The 10,776-nt window shown below is 34.7% G+C and overlaps 1 pseudogene; it reads left to right on the forward strand.

Moving 5' to 3' along the window:
• Positions 1–261: 261 nt before the first annotated feature.
• Positions 262–1,549, forward strand: LOC108295315 (annotated as a pseudogene).
• The last annotated feature ends 9,227 nt before the right edge of the window (positions 1,550–10,776 follow it).

Below are 10,776 nucleotides of genomic sequence, written 5' to 3' on the forward strand. Positions count from 1 at the left end.
AGCCAATTTTAATTTAAACCAAGTGCGGCACAAAATAAACATGTTAATGGCAAACAGAAAGCTGTTAATTTGTGTGAGAAGTTAAAGTTTAAAAAAAAAAAAAAACAAAATGATAGATTTTTTGCAATGGGTTTGCTGCCAAAGCACAGGTGTCATGAAAACTACCCCTAAAAGTGAAAATTGGATCGGAAAAGACTCATATCGTCATTGTCATCATTGGACATGCAGATTGGGGCAAGTCCTCCATTACTGGACATCTGCTCTACACATGTGGTGGCACTGACAAAAGAACCACTGAAAAATTTGAGAAGGAAACTGCTGAGATGGGAAGGGGCTCCTTCAAGTATGCCTGGGTCTTGGATAAACTGAAGGCTGAGCGTGAATATGGTATCACTATTGATATCTCCCTGTGGAAATTTGAGACCAGCAAGTACTATCTGTCTATCATTGATGCCCCAAGACACAGAGACTTCATCAAAAACATGATCACAGGGACATCTCAGGCTGACTGTGCTGTCCTGATTGTTGCTGCCAGTGTTGGTGAATTTCAAGCTGGTATCACCAATGGGCAGACCTGAGAACATGCCCTTCTGGCTTACACACTGGGTGTGAAACAACTAATTGTTGGTATTACAAAATGGATTCCACTGAGCTACCCTAAAGCCAGAAGAGATATGAGGAAATTATTAAAGAAGTCAGCACTTACATTAAGAAAATTGGCTACAACCCCAACACAGTAGCATTTGTGCCAATTTCTGTTTGGAATGGTGAAAACATGCTAGAGCCAAATGCTAACATGCTTTGGTTGAAGGGATGCAAAGTCACCTGTAAGGATGGCAATGCCAGTGGAACCATGCTGCTTGAGGCTCTGGACTGCATCCTACCATCAACTCGTTCAACTGACAAGCCCTTGCGCCTGCCTCTCCAGGACATCTACAAAATTCGAGGTATTGGTACTATTCCTGTTGGGCGAGTGGAGACTGGTGTTCTCAAGCCTGTTATGGTGGCAGCCTTTGCTCCAGTCAACATTAAAACTGAAGTAAAATCTGTCGAAATGCACCATGAAGTTTCGAGTGAAGCTCTTCCTGGGGACAATGTTAAGAATGTGTGACAAGGATGTTTGTCACGGCAACATTATTGGTGACAGCAAAAATGACCTGCCAATGGAAGCAGCTGGCTTCACTGCTCAGGTAATTATCCTGAACCATCCAGGCCAAATCAGCACTGGCTATGCCTCTGTGCTGGTTGCCACAGGGCTCACATTGCATACAAGTTTGCTGACCTGAAGGAAAAGATTGATCTCCGTTCTGGTAAAAAGCTGGAAGATGGCCCTGAATTCTTGAGGTCTGGTGATGCTGCCATCATTGATATGGCTCCTGGCAAGCCCACGTGTGTTGAGAGCTTCTCAGACTATCCATCTCTGGGTCACTTTGCTGTTCATGATACGAGATAAACAGGTGCCATGGGAGTCATCAAAGCAGTGGACAAGAAGGCTACTGGAGATGGCAAGGTCACCAAGTCTGCCCAGAAAGCTCAGAAGAGTAAATGAATAATTTCCCTAATACCGGCCACCCTGGTCTTCATCAGTGGTGGAAGAACAGTCTCCAAATTTTTTGTTTCAATTGGCCATGTAAGTTTAGTTGTAAAAGACTGGTTAATGATAACAATTCATCGTAAAACCTTCAGAAGGAACGGAGAGTGTTTTATGGACCACTTTGATTTTCTTTGTTGCATATGACAGTTTTAAGTAATTAGTTTTTAAAATTGTTGCTTTTTAATGGAAACAACTTGACCAAAAATTTGTCACAGAATTTTGAAACCCATTTAAAAAAGTTTAACTAGAAAAATAAAAATAAAAAACCAAGATAATAAAAGCAGTTAGTTTGTGCTACTACAGAATGGAATCCACAATTCATATCCTGGGGGAGTGACAAACTAGTCATTTAATGCTATGTCAACACATGTATCTAGTCTTTCATTAGTAAACTCTCCTGCTGGTTTGTACACTGTCAGAAGTGGACCACCTACTGAAATTCATAGAGGTGTGGAAACTGGCATGGATTTAATAATTCTGTTTTGTTTAGCTGTCTTTCTTATCCTATTTGAAGCCATTTTTTCCTGCATTTTTAGAACAAGTATGTATTAGCTTTATTTATGAAGTAAATGTTTAAAATGTTTATGATTCAAATGACCTACTTTCCTCTTAATTCCTTAGAGCACTTTGAATATCCTAGCCAATCAAGGCTTCCATTTGCTTGTAAATTACCCATGCTTTATCTCTGCACACAGTCTGCCCACATCATCTGTGAATAAATAACCGTAAAAAATAAATGGAGAGGAAAGACAACTGCAGCCATCTCCCTTTCTTTCTGAAAAGTGTTCTACTGAGATGTTGGTTAATGATCTAATCAGTAGTATAGATTCAAAGGATTTTTTCCCCTCCAGATCCACCCTCCCCTGGACAAACCTGTTCAATTTAAGTCTTTTCTTCTATTCAGCGTTGCTTATAGGCAGTAAATGAGTAAATAAATATTTAAACAATAATACATGAAATCTATGAAACACAATTAAGTGAAAGTCCAGGAAATGCAAAGATAACTAGATATAAAAAATTTCAAGAATATAATATGATTTCCTCAAATATTTTCTAAACATAGTCAAGAATAAGATAAAAGCTATCCTATATTTTGGTTTTAACAACCAAGGCCATATTTATTTTAGGAAATATTATATTTCTTGTAAAATTAATTGCTGGTATTACTTTTATTAATGGGAGTCATAATGACTTTTATACAAAACATGGAAGAAACATAAGAATTGTGTGGCTGTTTAATATTGTAGGTAGTAGTGTTTGTAAAATTAAAATGACTACTTCTATCACATATATGATCCTTATATAAATGGATAATTCCTCTTCTAATAAAACAATATTTATTTAAACTATTTTGACTGTGGTTTTCTTGAAACTATGTTAAAGCCTATAGTGTTTTCTTTTTCTAGTTTAAGAACAATTTAGACATTTTTGCTTTTTTAAGAAACAATCAAATAAAAACGAGAGAGCTTAAAGGCTTTCAGATAAAGTCAAGGAATGCCATAATAATTTTAAATATTTTTCTTACATGCATTATAATCAGAATGCGAGTAAATTCTAAAAAAGAAATAGTAAAACTTAGAATATTAGCTAGATTATTGAAATACCTTTGCAAATATTCAGGGCGATTGAAGTACAGCCGATATTTTAAGAACATAACATTCAATATGTATTTGTTTAAACGTCATCTTAAATATGTTAGGTATAGCTCTTCTCATTGTGTTTTGATTAAGAATTTTTTTTTTTTTTTACTATTTCTTGTTTATTATAAGGTGAGCTTTGTACTTTTAAAGATCTATGAATAATCATCCCACTCTAAATTTAGAAATACAGTAAAATAGTTTCTAATTAAATACAAAGTCATTAGATGTAAAATATGTTAATTCATTCTTTGTAATATTGGAAATTATTTTAAAATCTCTATGATTCTAAAAACTAAGCATTTTATAAAGTTGGCTGGGCACAGTGGCTCATGCCTGTAATCCTAGCACTTTGGGATGCTGAGGCAGGAGGATTACCTGAGCTCAGGAGTTCAAGATCAGCCTGGCCAACATGGTGAAACCCTATCTCTATTAAAATACAAAAAACCAAAATTAGCCGGGCATGGTGGCCAGTGCCTGTAGTCCCAGCTACTCAGAAGGCTGAGACAGGAGAATTGCTTGATCCTGAGAAGCAGGAATTGCAGTGAGCAGAGATTGTGCCACTGCACTCCAGCAACAGAGCCAGACTTCAATTCAAAAAAAAAAAAAAGTTTTTTTTCTTTTTTATCTAGGAATTATTTTTAGTTTTCTAAACTTATTTTGAACAGAATATTCATCACAGAAAACTGTTTTCATAAAGATGCTTAAATTGATTAAAATATGTAAAGTTAAAATTATTTAAAATATTAAAATTTAAAATAAGCTTTAATTTCTGTAAATTGGAGAAATGCACTTTTTGAAATACATCGAATTGCAAACATTTAAACAAAGAACCATTTACTTTAAATAATTAAACATTAGCTTCATGACATTTGCACCTTTAGCTTGTTCAAAAACAAGCTAATCTTAGTAGGTTAAAAACTGCTGCTACTTCTGTTTCTGGGGAAGTCAATTATAAGTTTTGCATGGTAGAAGCAGTCAAGAATTTTAATAGAATTTGCTTTTAAAAAGATTAATTAAAAATCAGGTGAAAATGCTTTTCATATAGTTGATGAAAATCCACAGGTATAAAGGTTGGGTAACATTAGCTTCCAGTGAAGTTTCCAAAGCGTCTAAGCTTTCATCTGGATTCTCATAATCTGGAAAACTGCAGTGGTGCTGTATTTATAAACAACTACCTTAAGCTAGAAAGAAATTGTTGATATTTTAAATATTTGTTTCTGAAATGTAGCTTGGATAATTTCTACCTTAAGAGACATACAATAATAAATATTTATAATATATGAGAAAAAGTTCACTTCTAAACCACCAGTAGCCTATCACTATTGGACAATGAGTTCTAAATTTCTCTTCAAAGAATCAGTATGTCAGTATGTCCAGTTCTTTGTCCTCCATTTTAAAGTTGAGCTTCCTTGTAGTTTCAGTAAACAACCTTCTCTGCCAATTCTAATCAGTAGTTTTTATCTGCTCCCCCTGCCCCTAGCTCCATCCTGACTCATTCTGGTCACCTGTCCTGGTTACCTGCTCCAGTCAGCTGCTTTGACCTAGGTCACCCCTGGCTACCTGATCTGACCTGCCAGTAACTATCCTTCCCACCAAACCATCCACCCTGCCACTCTGGCTGGTACCCCTGCTCTCTTTAAAAGAGCCAAACAGGATTCGTCTAGCCTGTGTGGTCTAACCCTAGCCAATAGGGGAAAAAACACAGCAGTAGGAGCAACCCCCATCAGGAATAAGTACACTTTTCCTCCCCTGTCCAAGTGTGAGCTCGCCATTGCTCCATCCATGAGGCCTAACCTTCTATAGACGTAAAACTGCCTTGCTAAGAGGATTTATCTTTGAGTGCTATTTCTTTTGTGGCATCAAAATTTTACTTACAACATCACTATCAGTGTTAAATTAACATTGATTCTCTAAAAAATGTATTTAAGTAATTTTACAATCATAGCCTTTCTTCTTTTCTTAGTTTTACAGCATTTGCAAGTATTCTGTTTGAAGTGTTTTTATTTGTTTATTTGTTAGGTTTCTTTTTCTGTTTTACCACAGGAAGTTTGTGGCTTGGCTTTTTCCTTTTGCTTGCAATTTTTAAAACTAATTTTAGATTTTCCTGGAGAAACATGTTACATGTGATTACAATAATAAAAGATCTAAGGTTATTATATGTTCTTGACAAGACTCAAACAACCGTGTGTGTGTGTGTGTGTGTGTGTGTGCGTGTGTGTGTGTGTGTATTGACGACATCATCTAAAAAATTGAGAAGCATCATATACCTTAAAAATTTTCTGATCTGCAAATATGTCAAAATGTAGCCAGGAACATTTCTTAGAGAACCACAACTCGATTGTTTCACTTAATATATCTTAAAAACGTGAAAAATAGAATAGAAGGTTTTGGTTGAATAGAAGATGCCTATACCAGAGCATTAACAAACACTATAATTTACTAGGGTCAGCCAGGTCTATAGCTCTGAGATTGAAAGTCATGTTAAATTATGCTATCAGCTTTCGAAACCTCATTAGACTTAACCCATTTAGGCGCCACTGACTTCTCGGAATCACCAATAGAATTCTAATCAGAAAACCACAAAGCAGCCAGTCTTCTGCTATCAAAAACCTCAGTACAATTTGTGTATTAATATTTCAAAAAGTTTGTAGAAACATGTACTCCCTGCTGAGCACTACAACCAATTCAGATACAGTTACAGTCAGTCATCCTGGCTAGAGCTCTCCGTCTGTCTCTGGACTTGGCAACAGGAGAGAGAAAAAGACAGCAGAAAATGAAATGAATGCCTTCATTTGATTTGTGATTAATAAATTCCCATAATTGGAGAGTCAGGCAACCAGTAAACAGAAGACCATAAGTTACAGGAAAATGAGAATTTTATCCTGTAATATAGCCATCTAATTTTGAATATAATTATACTACCCTGTTTCTTCAGAAGAAGAAATTTTTGAAGCTTTGGATTTTTTCTAATGTTCTTCAAAACATTTAACATAATTTTCACCGTGAATTTGTAACAATAAAGTCTGAGCAAATAGCCAACAAAATAGTGCAATTAAAAGGTTTTATAACTTACAGAAAATCAATTGATCTGTTTAGTTACAATGGTTAGAATCTCATAGTATTTAAATTTGCTTACTTACAATGGCACATATTTATTACCATGGGCCCCTAAAGAAAATATTGACAGACATTTCTAAAAAGTTAGAGTCTCAAGTTTAAATAAAATTGTTTGAAATAAAGTCATACTAAAACAATTTAAAACCTATTGTTTTAATTACAATTTTGATACTTAACATGTTGTTTAAAGTAAATTGATTATGCTATTGAAATGGCAACCGGAATAAACAAACAAATGACTAAGACAGGCATATTTTCCATACTATGTGACTTTGAATATGAAATTTCTCTTTGATATATTTAATTAGATATGGAGAATGTTAAAATTCTCCATGGTATGATATAAATCATAGTCCTATGGAAGTTCTTGAATACTGCATTCTTTAGTTGTTTTTACTGAATGGCAGGGCATGGGCCTTATCAGGAGTCAAGGTCTGCTCTAGTCCAGCTCTGCCATGAGCTAATAAGTAACAGTGACAAGTCAATAAGCATGACGCCTTTAGTGTGGAATCGTGTCTGAGACCCCTTACAGTTCTATTCTTACACGCCTACATCAACATCTTCCGTGTGCATGCACGCTTACATGAACATAAACACAATGCTCTACTGTCATCCAGATCGGTCTGACTGTAATGCATATTTTATTAAAGTATGTTATGATTTATATGAAAATATGAGCACACAACCATCTTCAACAGCTCTGATTTTAAAGCGAAGTTCAGAGCGTTTTCACCTCTTTCACATGTAGATGTGCCTGTTACAGAGCTAATGAAGTGAGAAACAGACAGCGGATACCCTTTTCCTTGGTATATTATGTGTCCTTATGTACTTTGGTCTGGCTGATCTTGCTGTAATTTATGTTAAGTGGGGGAGTATTTCTCATCATGCCAAACAGAGACATTGAATAAATTTATGTATCTGAATTGGTATTGCAGCTAGCTGCTCAGTTTTATAATCTTTTAGTAATTAGAATTAAAGTTGTTCTTCTTAACTTACTAGTTTTGCATAGAGTACTTTCATAAATCCCCATCTTTTTCAATTCCCTTTTTTTTTTTTTTTTGAGACAGAGCCTTGCTCTGTCACCCAGGCTGGAGTTCGGTGGTGCAGTCTCTGCTCACTGCAACTTCCGCCTCCTAGGTTCGAGCGATTCCTCTGCCTCAGCCTTCCGAGTAGCTGGGTCTACAGATGTGAGCCAGCACACCCAGCTAATTTTTTTGTATTTTTAGTAGAGATGGGGTTTCACCATATTGGACAGCCTGGTCTCAAACTCCTGACCTCAGGGGATTCGCCACCCCTCTGCCTCCCAAATTGCTGGGATTATAAGCATGCACCACCATGCCTGGCCTCCTCCATTATCTTTTAAAATGTTGAGTATGTTAAAGACAATTTAACATTTATCTAAATGATAAAACATAACAATGAATGAACATCTGTGACCTCTCCTAAAACTACGACATAACCAATAATTAGGTCCTACTCCTAATCCGTCTCCCTTCCTCCCAGAATTAGCCCCTAGAAATAAATATTATTCTGCTCTCAGCACTGAGTTTTCCTAGTTATGGCAGTTGGAAAAACAAACAAACAGCTCTGTGTATTCTCAGACATACCCAGTCACTATATGAATACAGTTGCTCATCTTGTTCAATCTCCTCAGTGCCTCTGTGATTAAAACTATACCACAGATTTAAACACAAATAGTTTGTAGGGCCAGCAAGTTAATATTCTCACAAGTGTGAGGTACTTTGCAGCCCGTAGGCAATAGATCACAAAAGCCAAAATAAAACTCTGAGCTCTTCAAGAAGAGCGTAATTACTATTATCAGCATTCCAGCTATAACTTGCCAGTCTTCATTTTAGGGAAATAAGGAAAAGATCTGACAATATCCACGTCATCACCTAGTTAGATTACCAGCAGAAACTTCAAGAAGCCTTATAAAGATATAGGACCTTACTTACCCCCATGAAGTAATAAAAATGTTTTATTCTATTCCGATTGACACTTTCTTCTCTGGTTATATGGAGGCATTAGAACATTCTGAATACAATGTCTAGGAAATTCCATTTCTAAAAGAATTTTTACAGATTATTATTTTTTCCTAAGGTGATTATAATATAAATACTCTTGCAAATATTTATGCTAAGAACTGTTTAAAAATATATCTGAAATGCAATTATGTTATTTGGGTTACGGGCTTTTAATGCCTTCAATAACAAATTATTTTGTAGATGTGAATGTTATCATTAGGTATTCTAACAAATATACATATTAATTCCCCCTACCTAACCATTTTAAATTACTTTGGCTACAATGTTATCAAATGCTTTGAGAGATATATAATAGTATGTAATTAGTTAAGTTACATAGCTCTTATAGCAACATGCTATTTTGTGGTTCCCTTAGTACGCTTGCTTAAAAAGTGAAGTTTTTTTTTTTTTTCTACTTAAATTAGAAGGTTCACTTATATTTTGAAAATAAATGCTCTTTCATAATATATAACACATGACAAATAAATTTAAATTCTACTCAACCAATTTACCACACAGTCCTAAAAGAAAAGAATAAAATAAATTACTTTTGTTTCTTACTGAATAATCATAATTTCATCTGAAGTATATGCATCAAATGTGTTCCTAAATGGTAATGTACTATGTCACTGTAATTTTGTGAAAATATATCTATAGATATAGATGTAGTTGAATTAGGTATACCTAGTAATTTTAGCTTTGGATCTTAAAATGACAGAAGACAACACAGAATCTGTGTCATCTATAATTGAATGTATGAAAGAACTGACTCTGTAGGTCTAATTTTGGATCTGTGAAGAGCACTTCACTGAGTGAATGAGAATGATGTGAACGGATTGCTAAGGGAGAAGGATGCTTTTATAAAAGTATACATGGACTCCATATTATAGCTTTTTGATGTTAGATTTTAAGTGAGAAAATACAAGTTTTTCAGAGAAACAAATGTATGAAGTTAGCTTCCAAATAATTGGCAATTTCATGCACCACATATAGGAGATTTTTACTTGCCAAGAATGCTTTAGGCATATTGATTAGATGTTAGAATACTTAAGGCTTTGTTTTGTTTTCACCAAGATTAAATTAGCACAGGTTGGCCAAACAATGTACCGTATTTAGGAGGAAATTTAGCAGAATTCCATGCTGTATTTTTTCCAGCTATGGTAATATTTTACTCAACAATCACTATCCATTTTGTATTTAGACCCACAATTATGCCACACGATTGGTCAGTTAGAAGAAGGATTTACACTAAACAGCAACAAAGCAAAAGTCACTGTTCTATGTATATAGAACATAACCGTAAAGTGCTCTCAACTAGATGAGTAAATAAGTTATTTATTTACCACGGATCATCTGACTATGACTATGCTGGACATTGTTGCTCTCTTGACCAACCCGGTGTTTTTTGTTTTGTTTTGTTTTTCATGTGTAAAGAGAAACTGCTGATTTATGTAGTTGAAAGATATCTTTCTAATTGTTGATTCACAATCTAAACTCAGTTATTTTGAAAAGAGCAAAAAAGCAGTAAAACCTGAATATATTCTGTAAAATTAAAAATTTAAAAAAATCAATTTTTAAGCAATTTTTAAGAGTATGTACTACATATTCAAATACAAGACATTTGGACCACCAAATACTGATGGACCACCAAATTACTGTTAACCTAGATACTTGTGGGAGTAATAATTTCACAGTAGTAATCTTTATTTTTTATACACATCACTTCTTATTTACTTACGTCTTCAAACCAAGGTAATTATTGCTATTTAAGATAGTTTTTCTCTGGAAAATACATTTGTCTTACTTTATACAACAGATATTCTACAGAGAAGTTATAGAAAAGTGTGATCCTGTTTTACCACAAAAATTACATGATAATAACAGAAATGTGTTACCTTTACTTCTGCTATATCTTTAGTTAACATGTGTTTCTAACACTTTGCATATATTTTACTTCGGCATAGTCAGGAAATCAAATGGCTTATGGGCCAAAATAGGTGTTCTCAAACCTGTCAGAACAGTTAACTAGTTCATTTTTGTTTTTTTGTTTTCTCTATCAGCCCGTCACTACCTTGAGTGAGATATTTGGATTTACTTCTTAGTAGTATGACTCAAACATTTCTATATATTAAATGCTCCTCAGTTTGTTACAATCTTCAGATAAGATCCAAAAATTATTAATAGAGAAAAGCAAAGGTAAATAAAATTAATGTTTCTTGATTTATGAATCAAAATTCCTTGAAAGCAATGACCAATTACAATTTATACGTTGTCTAAGTATGAAGTTTTTACATTGCTTCCCTCCCTCCCTCCTTCCCTCCCTCCCCTCCTCCTCCTCCTGCTCCTCCTCTTCCTTCTTTCTCCTCTTTTCTTTTTGTCTTTCTTTCTCTTTCTTTCCCTC

Source organism: Cebus imitator, unplaced genomic scaffold, assembly GCF_001604975.1.
Source record: "Cebus imitator isolate Cc_AM_T3 unplaced genomic scaffold, Cebus_imitator-1.0 Scaffold631, whole genome shotgun sequence".
In the NCBI taxonomy this organism is placed as follows: domain Eukaryota; kingdom Metazoa; phylum Chordata; class Mammalia; order Primates; family Cebidae; genus Cebus; species Cebus imitator.